This window comes from Canis aureus, chromosome 32 (genome assembly GCF_053574225.1).
Source record: "Canis aureus isolate CA01 chromosome 32, VMU_Caureus_v.1.0, whole genome shotgun sequence".
Classification (NCBI taxonomy): Eukaryota; Metazoa; Chordata; class Mammalia; order Carnivora; family Canidae; genus Canis; species Canis aureus.
The window spans coordinates 11,675,503-11,688,550 of NC_135642.1; the positions used below are offsets into that span (position 1 = coordinate 11,675,503).

At 39.7% G+C, this 13,048-nt stretch overlaps 1 protein-coding gene across 12 annotated transcripts in view; it reads right to left on the minus strand.

The window, feature by feature from the left end:
- Positions 1–13,048, minus strand: part of FSIP1 (fibrous sheath interacting protein 1) — a 193,114-nt gene that overhangs the window by 152,381 nt on the left and 27,685 nt on the right. The gene's annotated exons all lie outside the window — the stretch shown is intronic.

Below are 13,048 nucleotides of genomic sequence, written 5' to 3' on the forward strand. Positions count from 1 at the left end.
GATTTAAAAAATCACTTGTTCAATACACAAAATAAGAAATCATCTACATGAACAATTGTTTAAAAAGAAGATCTAACATTCTCTGCAATATTCCTCAATCAACTCCACATACACATTTCTTAAGATGTCACTTCCAGGTAGAAATGACCATCATCTTTATTCATAGTAGCCACTGAAACCAACAGCAGAAAATCAAGAGTCAAAAAGCATTTCCCTAGGACTTCCATGCAAGGAGGATGTACAGGCGTGTGCTAAAATATCACATTAACTCTGGAGTTAATGTATCCAAATTCCAACATTCATAATACAGAGAATACGCTCACTGAATAACTTTGTATTTTTCTTTTTTCTTTTAGGTCCCCAAATAAAGATTTCAGATATATGGTTTAGTCATTAAGATAAAAGCATGTGTTTAAAAGAGAAAACCAGGAGACTTCAAGAAGTTAGCTTTGGGATAGCTTTGGGAATTATGCTCTTGGGCCAATACTCATAAAGAAATTAGGAAATTGTATTTTCAATTCTTCTTGTTTCACTGTAGTTTATTATTAGCTAATGTAGACACTGTATTTCTGCAAGAAACTGCTAACATAAACAAGTATCCTTTTTTTTTTTTTCCAAGTCTCTATGTCTCAACATGAGAGACTCTGCCAGGTTGTGGCACAGAAAGGTTTTTGCTTCAGAAACATGACAAGTCCTGAGGATATTAGCATCCACCACCTATCTCTGAAACAAACTTGGGGAGCACCTGGGTGGCTCAGTGGTTGAGTGTCTGTCTTTGGCTCAGGTCGTCACTCCGAGGTCCCGGGATCCGGTCCCGCATCAGGCTCCCTGCGAGGAGCCTGCTTCTCCCTCCACCTGTGTCTCTGCCTCTCCCTCTGTGTCTCTCATGAATAAGTAAATAAAATCTTTAAAAAAATAAAAGTAAAATAAATAAACAAACTTGATTCAAGCACCCTCTCAGAGATGATACAGGCAAAGGAAGTTGCCAGAAGATACATTGATGCCAACACACAGATAACACCGAATTCAAAACATACAGTTCCTGAGAGTAAAAAGAAATGTGTCAATTCCAATTCCCTAATTTGGAATTCATAACAATGTAGCATCATTGGGATTGACATTACAACTTTAATCCTGCACAATCTTTAATGAGTTAATCTAGCAAATTGGTGGTATAAGCCTTTTACTTTTGCATAAAAGACAAAGAGGTTTAAAGGCCTTTTGAAGTGGTAATATATTGATTTTTTATCCTCAAATTCCATTTTAATGGTAGTTTCACTCACTTTTACACTGAAGCACCTGGAAAGACACAAAAATATGAAAACTTGCAATACTAGAAACTGTTACAGCAAGGTGATATTTGGAGATAATTTTAACCTAAGGCTACAATTATTCTTGTGTCCCTGTGGCTCTTCACTCATGGTCTCGGCAGTACCCCGTACATTCAGTACCTCAGACAGAAGGTGGGCACAGTCCAGAGCCTTTGCATTGAGTTTAAAAAACAAGAGTTTTGAAAATCAGATACTCAATCACAGGAGCTTAACTACTCAAGAGAGAAAAAAAAAGGCATTTTCTGAGTTTCTGAAGTCCTCCTTTAGAAAACTCTTCCTTAGAGTAAAAAAAAACAACTGATTACTATAGAAGAAGTAATGGAATCAGAAAACAGTCATTGGGTTAACTGTCATAATGATAAATGATTCAGGTAAGAATCACCAATGAATGGTGAAAGTTTGAAGAATGACACAATAGCCTCAGAGTATCACCTCGCAAGATAACTTACCCAGTACAAAAGGAAACCTAGTAACTCTATAGCAGAAAAACCTGGTAGACACCACATTAACCAAGTGATTGAGGTCAACATCAGCAGTTACAGGACAATCGACATCATGCGCTTTCTGATAGGATTCACTGAGGACACAGCGGGATTCCTGCCAAAAATGTGTAACTGAATCTATTCTTGTGGAAATATAAACACACTCATGGGGGGGGTGGGGGAGGAGACAGTCTACAAAATATCAAGCGTATAGTCTTCAAAAATGCCAATGTCATAAAACCAAAAGAATGGCCAGAGACATGACAACTAAATGCAATACGTGAGCAGCGATTTTCTTTAGTTAAAAAGGATTTTAGTGGCACAATTGGCAAAATATGAATAAAGCCAGTAGATTGGACAATAGTATTGAATCAGTGCTAATTTCCTGACTTGAGCGAGCATGCAGATGTACATATGCATGTGTCCTTTTGTGAAAGGGGTAACAGAAGAGAGACACATCTATAGAGAGACAGACACAGAGACAGAGGAGGATGGGGTACCTGGTGGCTCAGAGGTTGAGTGTCTGCCTTTGGCTCAGGGTGTGATCCCAGGGTTCTGGGATCGAGTTCCACATAGGGCTCCCCACAGGGAGCCTGCTTCTCCCTCTGCCTGGGTCTCTGCCTCCTCTGTGTGTATCTCTCATGAATAAATAAATAAAATCTTTAAAAAAAAGAAAGAAAGAAAGAGAGGAGGATGTGCCAAAATGTTAACACTTGGAGAATCTGGACAAAGGGTTTTTGAAAATTCTTTGTGCTTTTCTTGAAACTTTAAGTCTGCAATTACATCAAAATTAAATTTAATAGGAAATTTTAAAAGATTCCTCTCCTCACTACAAATAATTATGGGGGGGTGGGGGTGGGGATCTCCTTTCAGAGCTCAAGAGCCAGAGTTTGAAGGGCTGAGCACATTACAAATAAGAGCCTTCAAAGAGAAAGATTGCTTTGATTTAAGTTGATTTAAGTTGTTTCATGATTTAAGTTGTTTCATGCCACCTAAGGACAAAATGAAAGCCCATCCCAGACAGTGGAGAAGGATCTAGAAGAGCATCAGAGGAAATGAATTTAAAGTAGACAAAAGTGACACAAGTGAGGCTGTCCCTGGTATGCATTCTCTTGGGACGTAGTTGAAATCCTAAAATTGGATAGAGACACCCCCCCACACACACACCAAAGAAAATGAGGAAACCCAGAGCAGAGTGCACTCTGCCTCACTGCACACCTGGAACTCTGAAAGGAGACTCCACACACAGTGCTCCACACTTACACATGACAGCTGCAAAGCAGCAATGGCAGTATGCCAGTAAGCCATGTTTAGAGGGAGAGAGGGCCTGAAATTCATTCTCTCTCACTCTTTCTTTCTCTCTCTCTCTCTCTCTCTCACACACACACACACACACGCACACACACACACACAGGCCACAGTTCCTCATGGCTGGCCTATGGCATGGCAGATCTAGAAGTTCTCATTCATCCCTGTGAACTAGATGAAGTCCTCCCCCAATGCATATCATTATGCCAACCAAAAATGCACGTATCCCAATGTCACCTACAACTGAGAACCGTTCTATTAGACTAGAATTTCAATTAATTCAAAATATTGGAGCAATATTAATAAATTTCTTTATTACCTTTTAAAATACAGGGCTTATAAAAAATTCTGGAGAACAAGGGAAAGGCATCATCATTTTCCAAAAAACTATTAGATCAATAAGGAAATAACACGATAACAACTTGTAGAGAATAGAGATAACACCACCTGCTAAAGAATGCACTTTAGAGATAAGGCTATATTCAGAAATAAATTCATAGCAATGATGCTTTTATCATACTGTTATAGACTGAGCTGTATCCCTCCAAAATGAATGTGTTGAAGCCCTAAGCTCCAGTGTGCCTGTATTTGAAGTCAGGCCTTTAAGGAGGTAGTTAAAGCTAAAAAGGGGAACGCCTGGGTGGCTCAGTGGTTGAGCATCTGCCTTTGGCTCAGGGCATGATCCTGGAGTCTGGGATTGAGTCCCACATTGGGCACATTGCGGGGAGCCTGCTTCTCCCTCTGCCTATGTCTCTGTCTCTCTCTGTGTGTCTCTCATGAATAAATAAATGAAATCTTTTTTAAAAAATAAAATAAATAAAGCTAAAAAGGTCCCTAGGTGGGGCCCTAATCTAATAGAACTTGTGGCCTTATAGGAAGAGGAAGAGACACCAGAGATAACTTTAATAATCCTTTCCCTACTTCCCTTGCACACAGAGAAAAGGTTATGAGGACATGGTGAAAAGGTGGACATCTGCAAGCTGGGAAGAGAGACCTCACCAAAAAATTAATTTTCCATCACCCTGATCTTAGACTTCTAACCTCCAGAACTGTGAGAAGATAAATTTCTGCTGTTTAAGCCACCCAACCTGTGGGATTTTTTATGGCAGCCCTAGCAGACTAACATACATATTTTAAGAAAATGAAATGAGCTTAACTAATTTAACTGAAGAAGCTAGAGAAAGCAGTAACAAGGTCAAGAAAAGAAATAATAAAGAAACAAGATAGAATCAGCAAAGACATTCAAAACTGGCTCTTGAAAGTATAAAAGGATCTAATAAAATCTTTAAAAAGATCTACAAGTGGGATTTTAAAAAGAGAAAACACTAATCATAATCGAGATAACATGTTTTTGATGAAAGAACACACAGATCACTGGAACAGAAGAGGGAGTTCACAAACAGACCTACAAAAATATAGTCAACTGATCTTTAACAAAAGAGCAAAGGCAATTTGTGGAGGCCGAGAAAATTACGGCCATTCCACTTTGAGTTCAGCGTTATCACAAGTGCAGCCATCCCAGGCCCCTGTGAATAAGAGCTGAACTTTACCTTCCTTCAATTACAGGAAGAAAACAGCTTGCAGCTTAACGTCCTAGAAAGCCCCTATTAGAATGAGAACAGGGCCCAAGCCAAGGGCAAGAAGCCCCTATTAGAATGAGAACAGAGCTCAACGCCCTTGAAAGCACCATATCAAAATGTAAACAGAACTTGAGAAATTCCTCCAGCCCTTCTGAAGATCCCCTAGACCAGCCTATAAAAACTAAGCTGAAACCCACCCCGGGGTCCAAGTCCCTGGTCCGCTGTGTCGCTGTGTCGGGTGTACTTGGACCCAAGCTCGAGCTTGTAAATCAACCCTCGTGTGTTTGCATCGGTGTCGGCTCCTTGGTGGTTTCTCGGATTCGCAATCTTGGGCACAACACAATTCAATGGAGACAGGATGATCTCTTTAACAAGGTGTTAGACTAACTGGATGTCCATATGCAAAAAAAAAAAAAAAAAAAAAGGAAGGGAGGGGAGGGGAGGGAAGGGAAGGGAAGGGAAGGGAAGGGGGAAAACAAACCTAGACAGAGAAACCTTACACTGTTCACAAATACTAATTCAACTAAACGTAAAATGCAAAACTATAAAACTTCTAAAAGGAAACATGGGGGCACCTGGGTGGCTCAGTCAGTTAAGCATCTGCCTTCAGCTCAGATCATGATCCCAGGGTCCTGGGATTGAGCCCCTTATGGGGCTCCCCACTCAGCAGCGAGTCTGCTGCTCCCTGCTTGTGCTCTCTCCAAATAAATAAATCTTAAAAAAAAAAAAGGGGGGGGGGGGAAGAAAACCTAGGAAAAAAAATCCATGTGATCTTGGGTTTGTTGATGAGTTTTCATATATAACACCAAAAGCATGATCCATGAAAGAACAAAATTGATATATTGAACTTTATTAAAATTAAAAATTTCTACTCTACAAAAAAATACTGTGAAGAGAAAAAGACAAACCATAGGCTACAAGGGAATATTTACAAAACACATATCTGATAGAGTATTTGTATCCAAAATATACAAAGCACTTAAAACTTAACAGTAAGAAAAAAACAATCCAATTTTTTTTAATAGGCAAAAGATCTGAACAGACAACTCACTAAAGAAAATATACAAATGAGCACCTGAAAAGATAGTCAACATCATTTGCCATTAGGGAAATGCAAACGCAAATTAAAACAACAATGAGAGGGGATCCCTGGGTGGCGCAGCGGTTTGGCGCCTGCCTTTGGCCCAGGGCGCAATCCTGGAGACCCGGGATCGAATCCCACGTCGGGCTCCCGGTGCATGGAGCCTGCTTCTCCCTCTGCCTGTGCCTCTGCCTCTCTCTCTCTCACTGTGTGCCTATCATAAATAAATAAATTAATTTAAAAAAATTAAAAAAAACAACAACAATGAGATACCACCATATACCTATTAGAATGGCTAAAATCCAGAAAACAATACCAATTGCTGCCAAGAATGCAAAGCAACAGGAACTCTCATTCTTTGCTGATGGGAACACAAAAACTGTAAGGCCAACCTAATAGGCAGTTTCTTACAAAGTGAAAACAGTCATACCATATGGTCTAGCAATCCTGCTCCTAGATATTCATCTAAGTAAACTGAAAATTTACATCCACAAAAAAACCTGCATACAATGTTTAGAGCAACTTTATTCATAATCACCAAAAACCAGGAGCACTCAAGATACCTCTCAATAGGTGAAGTTATAAACCAGCTGTGGTACATCCACAGAATGAAATATTATTCAGTGACAAAAAGAAAGCAGCTTCAAGTCCCAAAAAGACATTGATGAATCTTAAAGGCATATTGCTAAGTGAAAGAATCCAATCTGTATGATTCCAATTATATAACTTTCTGGAAAAGGCAGACTCTAGAGACAGTGAGAAAAAAAAAGAAAAAAAAGATCAGAAGTGTCTTATTTTTTTTTTTACTGTGTGGGGGGAGGAGGGAGAGTTGAATAGGAATTCACACGGGATTTTCACAGTGGAAAACTATTCTGTATGATACTGTAATGCTGGCTTCATGACACTATGCATTTTGGCAACCTATAGCTTCAAAACACAAAGAGTGAACCTTAATGCACGCAAGTTTTCAAAATATCATTTAGGATGTCAGAGGATCCCAGGATGGAATGCAGAATGTGACCATCTAACCATTTAACTGTATTACAAACGTCTGAAACAATCTCACTGAGGTGGGTAGAGGGAAAAAGTGTTTACCTTAAACTACCCATGGAAATGAGTGGAGTCTGGGGCAGCCTGGGTGGCTTAGCAGTTTAGCGCCGCCTGCAGCCCAGGGCATGATCCTGGAGACCCAGGATCGAATCCCATGTCAGGCTCCCTGCATGCAGCCTGCTTCTCCCTCTGCCTGTGTCTCTGCCTCTCTCTGTGTCTCTCATGAATAAATAAATAAAATCTTTAAAAAAAAAAAAAAAAAGGAAATGAATGGAGTCTGCAAGACTAAAGGCAGTAGAGACTGCACCTGAGCAGTGTACTCCAGTTGACCAAGCTGTCTCCTATAGGGGCACAGGTTAACAATTTTGATATCACCACTCATGGAGTGGAATTGAGCAAAAAGTGAATGGAGGGCCAATGGTGAGAGCCAGGTTTCTCACTGTTGGATGGAGAGTACAGATTAACAAGAGGAGGTGGTTAGAATGATTCAGGTGGTAATAGAATAAAATTTGAGACATCAGTATGAATCCATGTTTAGCTTAATATAGATACAGATGACTACACATAGAAATATTTATAGATGGCCTATATAACAGGTTAGTGTACCCGCAAATATATTCCTCCTCAGAGGGCCTAGAATCAATGACTCCCCAGTAGCAACAAGCATATCTAGCATCCAGATCTTGGTTTCTAATATCATAATCAGAGGAACCAGGCTCGCTGAAGAGACTACTGATTCTAGGACTCAAATAGGAAATATACAAGCTGGGGGGGCGGGATTAAAAAGGAAATACACAAGATGAGTCTGGTGCATCCTGTTGTATCGAAAGTAAGAAAGGGCTCAGCAACAACAAAATAAAATTTGCAATGTTGAAGGTACATCAAAGGGATGGGTGCTCAAGTCGGTTGAGCATCCAACTCTTGATTTCAGCTCAGGTTATGATCTCAGGGTTGTCAGGTGAAGCTCTCTCTCCCTTTGCCCTCACTTCTCTTAATAAAGAGAGAGAGAGAGAGAGAGAGAGATGGGAGTCAATTGAAAGAGCTCCCAATGATCAAAACTGGAAAAATTTGAGCAGCAAAATAAAGTGATATTAGATTACTATAATCCAATGTATAAAATAAATATCCACAAGTCTATATTAATATAAATATATGATTGAATAAATACATGGAAAAAACAGACAAATCTCCCAAGCAGAATAATTCAAAATAATTTATGTAAATACTCCACCTTCAAGGAGGTGAAGCATAACACCCCACATCCCAAGTATGGGCTGCACATAGTAACTTCCTTCCAAAGACAGGATGGAAAGGGGAAATTTTTTTTTAATTTATTCATGAGAGACACAGAGAGAGAGAGAGAGGCAGAGACACAGGCAGAGGGAAAGCAGGCTCCATGTAGGGAGCCCGATGTGGGACTCGATCCCGGGACTCCAGAATCACGCCGTGCCTGGGCCAAAGGCAGACGCGCAACCGCTGAGCCACCCAGACATCCTGAAAGGGGAAATTGAAGAACTTTACAGTGGAGAAATATGGCAAACACCTCAGGTGATCAGAGTTGACATCAACAATGATATGTTGATAGTATGATGTGATGAAATAGAAATGGCACTTTAACTCTGCAGTCTTCCTCCGAAGAACATACAACCCTAGTCAAATAATAAGTAAAACATGGATAAATAGTAATTGCCATAAATTCTACAAAATACTTAACAAGTACTCCTAACAACTGCCAAAGTCATCAAAAAAGGAAAGTCTGAGAAAGTGCACAGCCAAGAGTAGCCTAGGGAGACATGAAGACTAACATACTAATGTAATGTGGTATCCTAGATGGCACCCTGGAACAGAAAAAAAAAAAGGTAAAAACTAAAAGTCTGAATAAAGTGTGGGCTAATAATAATGGATCAATATTGGTTCATTAATTATAATTAATTATAACAAATGTACCATACTATGCTAATAATAGTGGAATAGGTTGCAGGTATATGGAAAATCATTGTACTATTGTCCTAGTTTCTCTGTAAATCTAAAACACTGTGCTTTAAAAAAAAGTTGACTTAAAAAAAACTTTTAGATTAAAAAGAGAGAAGGAAAACATGAATGAAATTATAAATAAGAAATGTAGCGTAATAAACAAAAAGGAAAATTAGGGATCCCTGGGTGGTGCAGCGGTTTGGTGCCTGCCTTTGGCCCAGGGTGCGATCCTGGAGACCCGAGATCAAATCCCACGTCGGGCTCCCGGTGCATGGAGCCTGCTTCTCCCTCTGCCTATGTCTCTGCCTCTCTCTCTCTCTCTCTGTGTGTGTGTGACTATCATAAATAAATAAAAATTTAAAAAAAAGGAAAATTATTCTTCTAAGATACTATATGAAATTTTATTAGTAAAATGCTAAATCTTGGTGAAATGAATACTTTGAAATCTCACTGACATGAGTGTATTGCCAGAATTGACTCAGAAGACCAGAAAACTGAAATATAATAGTAAATATGAAAGAAGTTAAGAAAAGAGTCAGAGAATTGCCTCCAAGAAATTATTTGAACCAGATGGTTTTTCCAGTGAAATCTTTCAAGTTTTTAGGGAACAGATAATCCCCATTTGTATAAACTATTTCAAAGAATAGAAATAAGTGAATAGCCAGCCCCAATCATTTTATGAAGTTAACATAGCCTAGCAAAGCATAAATACACACACTCCCAACCCCACCTATGCCATCAACATCGTAACATACATGCCATAGGCACACACATCACACACACACACAGAGCAAATCTCACTTATAAATATAGATGCAAAAATTTTGAGTAAATTCAGCCATTCAAATCTGGTACTAAATCAAAAGAATAATCCTTCATATCTAAGAAATATTGACCCAAGAAAATTCATTTAGTCTTTAAATATATTAATTTTAAAACATTAAAAAAAAAGTTTGTCAAGATACAAAAACTTTGATAGTTTAAATAGATAATGAGGGCAGCCCCAGTGGTATAGTGGTTTAGCACCGCCTTCAGCTTGGGGCGTGATCCTGGACACCTGGGATCAAGTCCCACATCGGACTCCCTGCATGGAGCCTGCTTCTCCCTCTGTCTGTGTCTCTCCCTCTCTCTCTCCCTCTCTGTGTCTCTCATGAATAAATAAATAAAATATTAAATAAATAAATAACGAAATGCATTCATAAATTTCAACACTAAATCTTTATGAAGTTCTCAGAATAGGAATAATTATTGAAAAGGACACAAAAATTAACATTATTTCCAGGTGATCATAAACTAACAAGACTCCAAGAAACATCTAAAGGTAATTAGAATCAACAAGACAATATAATGATAACTGAGGGCCAGAAGAGTTCAATGTTCCAACTCAAGCAGTCAGGCAGAGGCCAAATCCTCCCTTCTTCCATCTTCTGGTTCTATTCAGACCTTCAACAGATCAGATGATGCCCACCCACACTGGGGAGGGTAATGGACTCCATCCAATCCATCAATTCAAATGCTAGTCTCTCATGGAAACACCCTCAAAGACACATCCAGAAATAATGCTTACCCAGACATCTAGGCATCCCATGATCCAGTCAAGTTGATGCATAAAATTAACCATCACAAAGTCTGGATGGATAATGAAACCATCAGCCCAGGTTGAGAAAACATGCAGAAAGAGAAATAAATTTCAACAATGAAAAGTAAGGGAGAGGAGAACAGAGAAAAAAGGAGAGCCAGCAGGGAATAATGACACCCATAAAAATGTTACCAGTCTATGATCAGACAACTGTGCCAGATGCTACAGAGAGGTCAGGCAGGATAAAAGTTGGAAGTATGTCGCTAGCTTTAGAATTTAAGAGGACTACTGATGAAGTAGTTCCTGCAGTGTGAAAGGAGAAAACCCATACCACTAACAAGTTGAGAAGTAAATGGAAATTGACCAGGTAGCCACAGTAGGTGTGGAATATCCTCTCAAGAAGTCTGACCTTTAGGGATCCCCGGGTGGCGCAGCGCTTTAGCGCCTGCCTTTGGCCCAGAGCGTGATCCTGGAGACCCGGGATCAAATCCCACGTCAGGATCCCAGTGCATGGAGCCTGCTTCTCCTTCTGCCTATGTCTCTGCCTCTCCCCCCCCCTCTCTCTCTCTCTCTCTGACTATCATAAATTAAAAAAATAAAAAAAATAAAAAAGAAGTCTGACCTTTAAGAAGAGGGAAAGTGTGGGACGCCTGGGTGGCTCTGCAGTTGAGCATCTGCCTTCAGCTCAGGTCGTGATCCTGGGGTTCTGAGATCGAGTCCCATATCGGGCTCCCTGCAGGGGGCCTGCTTCTCCCTCTGCCTATGTCTCTGCCTCTCTCTCTCTCTGTGTCTCTCACAAATAAATAAAATCTGAAAAAAGAGAGAGAGAGAGAGAGAGAAAGGGAATGGTACCTGTTTGGAAGTAGGGTGAAGAACTGTGGAAGGAGATTTTATTTGTACGATTGGCTGGTTTGATGGCTCTCTCTGTTTTAGGGCCAGAAGATTCAAAGACAGCAAACTGAAGGGAAGGAAGAAGACAGAAGACAATAAGTAGGCACAGAATGATGGATGAGGTCAGGAGCCAGGGGCAGAGTAAAAGGGATGGATGTGCTCTAGGTAAGGCACAGAATGATGGATGGATCAGGATCCAGGGGCAGAGTGAAAGGGATGGGTTGTCATTGACCTTGGCCTTGGAGAGCAGCACCTTCCCTTAACCTAAGGTAAGAAGGATGGGGGATGGAAGAGAACAGAGTACAACTTAGAATAAGAAGGAAAGAATATGGGAAAGGATTCCCATCAAATTAGTTGTTTTCTCTGGCCAGTAAGCAGGCTGGAGTGAAGGACTTGTAGAAGACAGTAGAAGATTAAACACACAGTAAGCATTTGGAACAGCCACAGTGGAGAATGCAAAAGATACTGCTGGCGATTCTAGGACATAACAGAAGTTAAAAACCAAAAATCCTTAGCCCTACTGATAATTATAATTAAGTGATTTTCTTCCTCAATTCTCTGCAAACCAGGACTGCAAAAGACTACCATATTTTCTTTGAACATCCAATCTTAACAACATTCATGAGCAGAAATAGCACTGACCTGAATTTCACCAAGAAGCACTTCCAAAGAAGTATTTCAGATCGTTAAGATGTCACTGTGCTGTGTCATATGCACTAATAAATTTAGAGCCAGAAACACAGAAGTCAATATAACAAAGGAAAAAGGAATAACCTCCATCAAAAACAATGATGATGGGCAGCCCGGGTGGCTCAGCTGTTTAGTGCCTGCCTTTGGCCCAGGACATGATCCTGGAGACCTGGGATGGAGTCCCACATCGGGCTCCCTGCATGGAGCCTGCTTCTCCCTCTTTCTCTCTCTCTGTCTCTCATGAATAAATAATAAAATCTTAAAAAAAAAAACAAAAAACAAATACAATGATGATGAACAATTCTATCATTACATGTGTCTGCCTCTGAGAGTCCAGAATTCTGTCTTTATCGACCAGAGAAATGCTACAAACTAAGGAAAAAATTCTGGTATGGTAAGGAGTTTGGATTTTCATCAGATTTCTCTACAAAAACTTAAAAGCGGCCCCTCGAAAGTAGGGTGGAAAGACTTTTAAAATATTCCTAATGTCTCTAACAAGTGCAATATTGTTTACTTCAGCATCTCAATTTTTAAACTTGAGGTTATTAACTCTGGATTATAAAGTCAAAATGTGGTTAAAAAAATCAATTTAATGTGGTTTTTAATCTTTCTTGGTGTCAAGGCCCCACGTTTATAGCTACCAATAATACGAAATGTATCACTCAACAACCAGTATCTTCTCATTTGGCCTGCTGCTGCTTCTTTGTGATATTAGAGGGGCTAGGATGTATTTTGTGTTTTGGGAGCTGGTTGGAAATTGCCATTGTGCCACCAGCCCAAAGTCCCTCAAATTACTCTTCAATAAGAGGTTAAGCAAATGACTGAGGGACATAAGGAAGAATATTCATCCTGAGAATTTCTCACTTTTTCTTTTAAGTAAAAGAGGGAGGGGGGATATTTGGGTATATTTGTAGATAAGTGTTTAAAGTTCGAGTCTAAAAAAAAAATTTTTTAATCCAAATGAAGTTCAAGTCTAAGGAAGTCTGGCTCTAAATTCTTCCACTCTTTTAAAGTGCGTATTTTAACTAGATGCTGCCACCTACTGGATAATTTACAAGGGCTCTGTGCTCTCCTGGTAACAA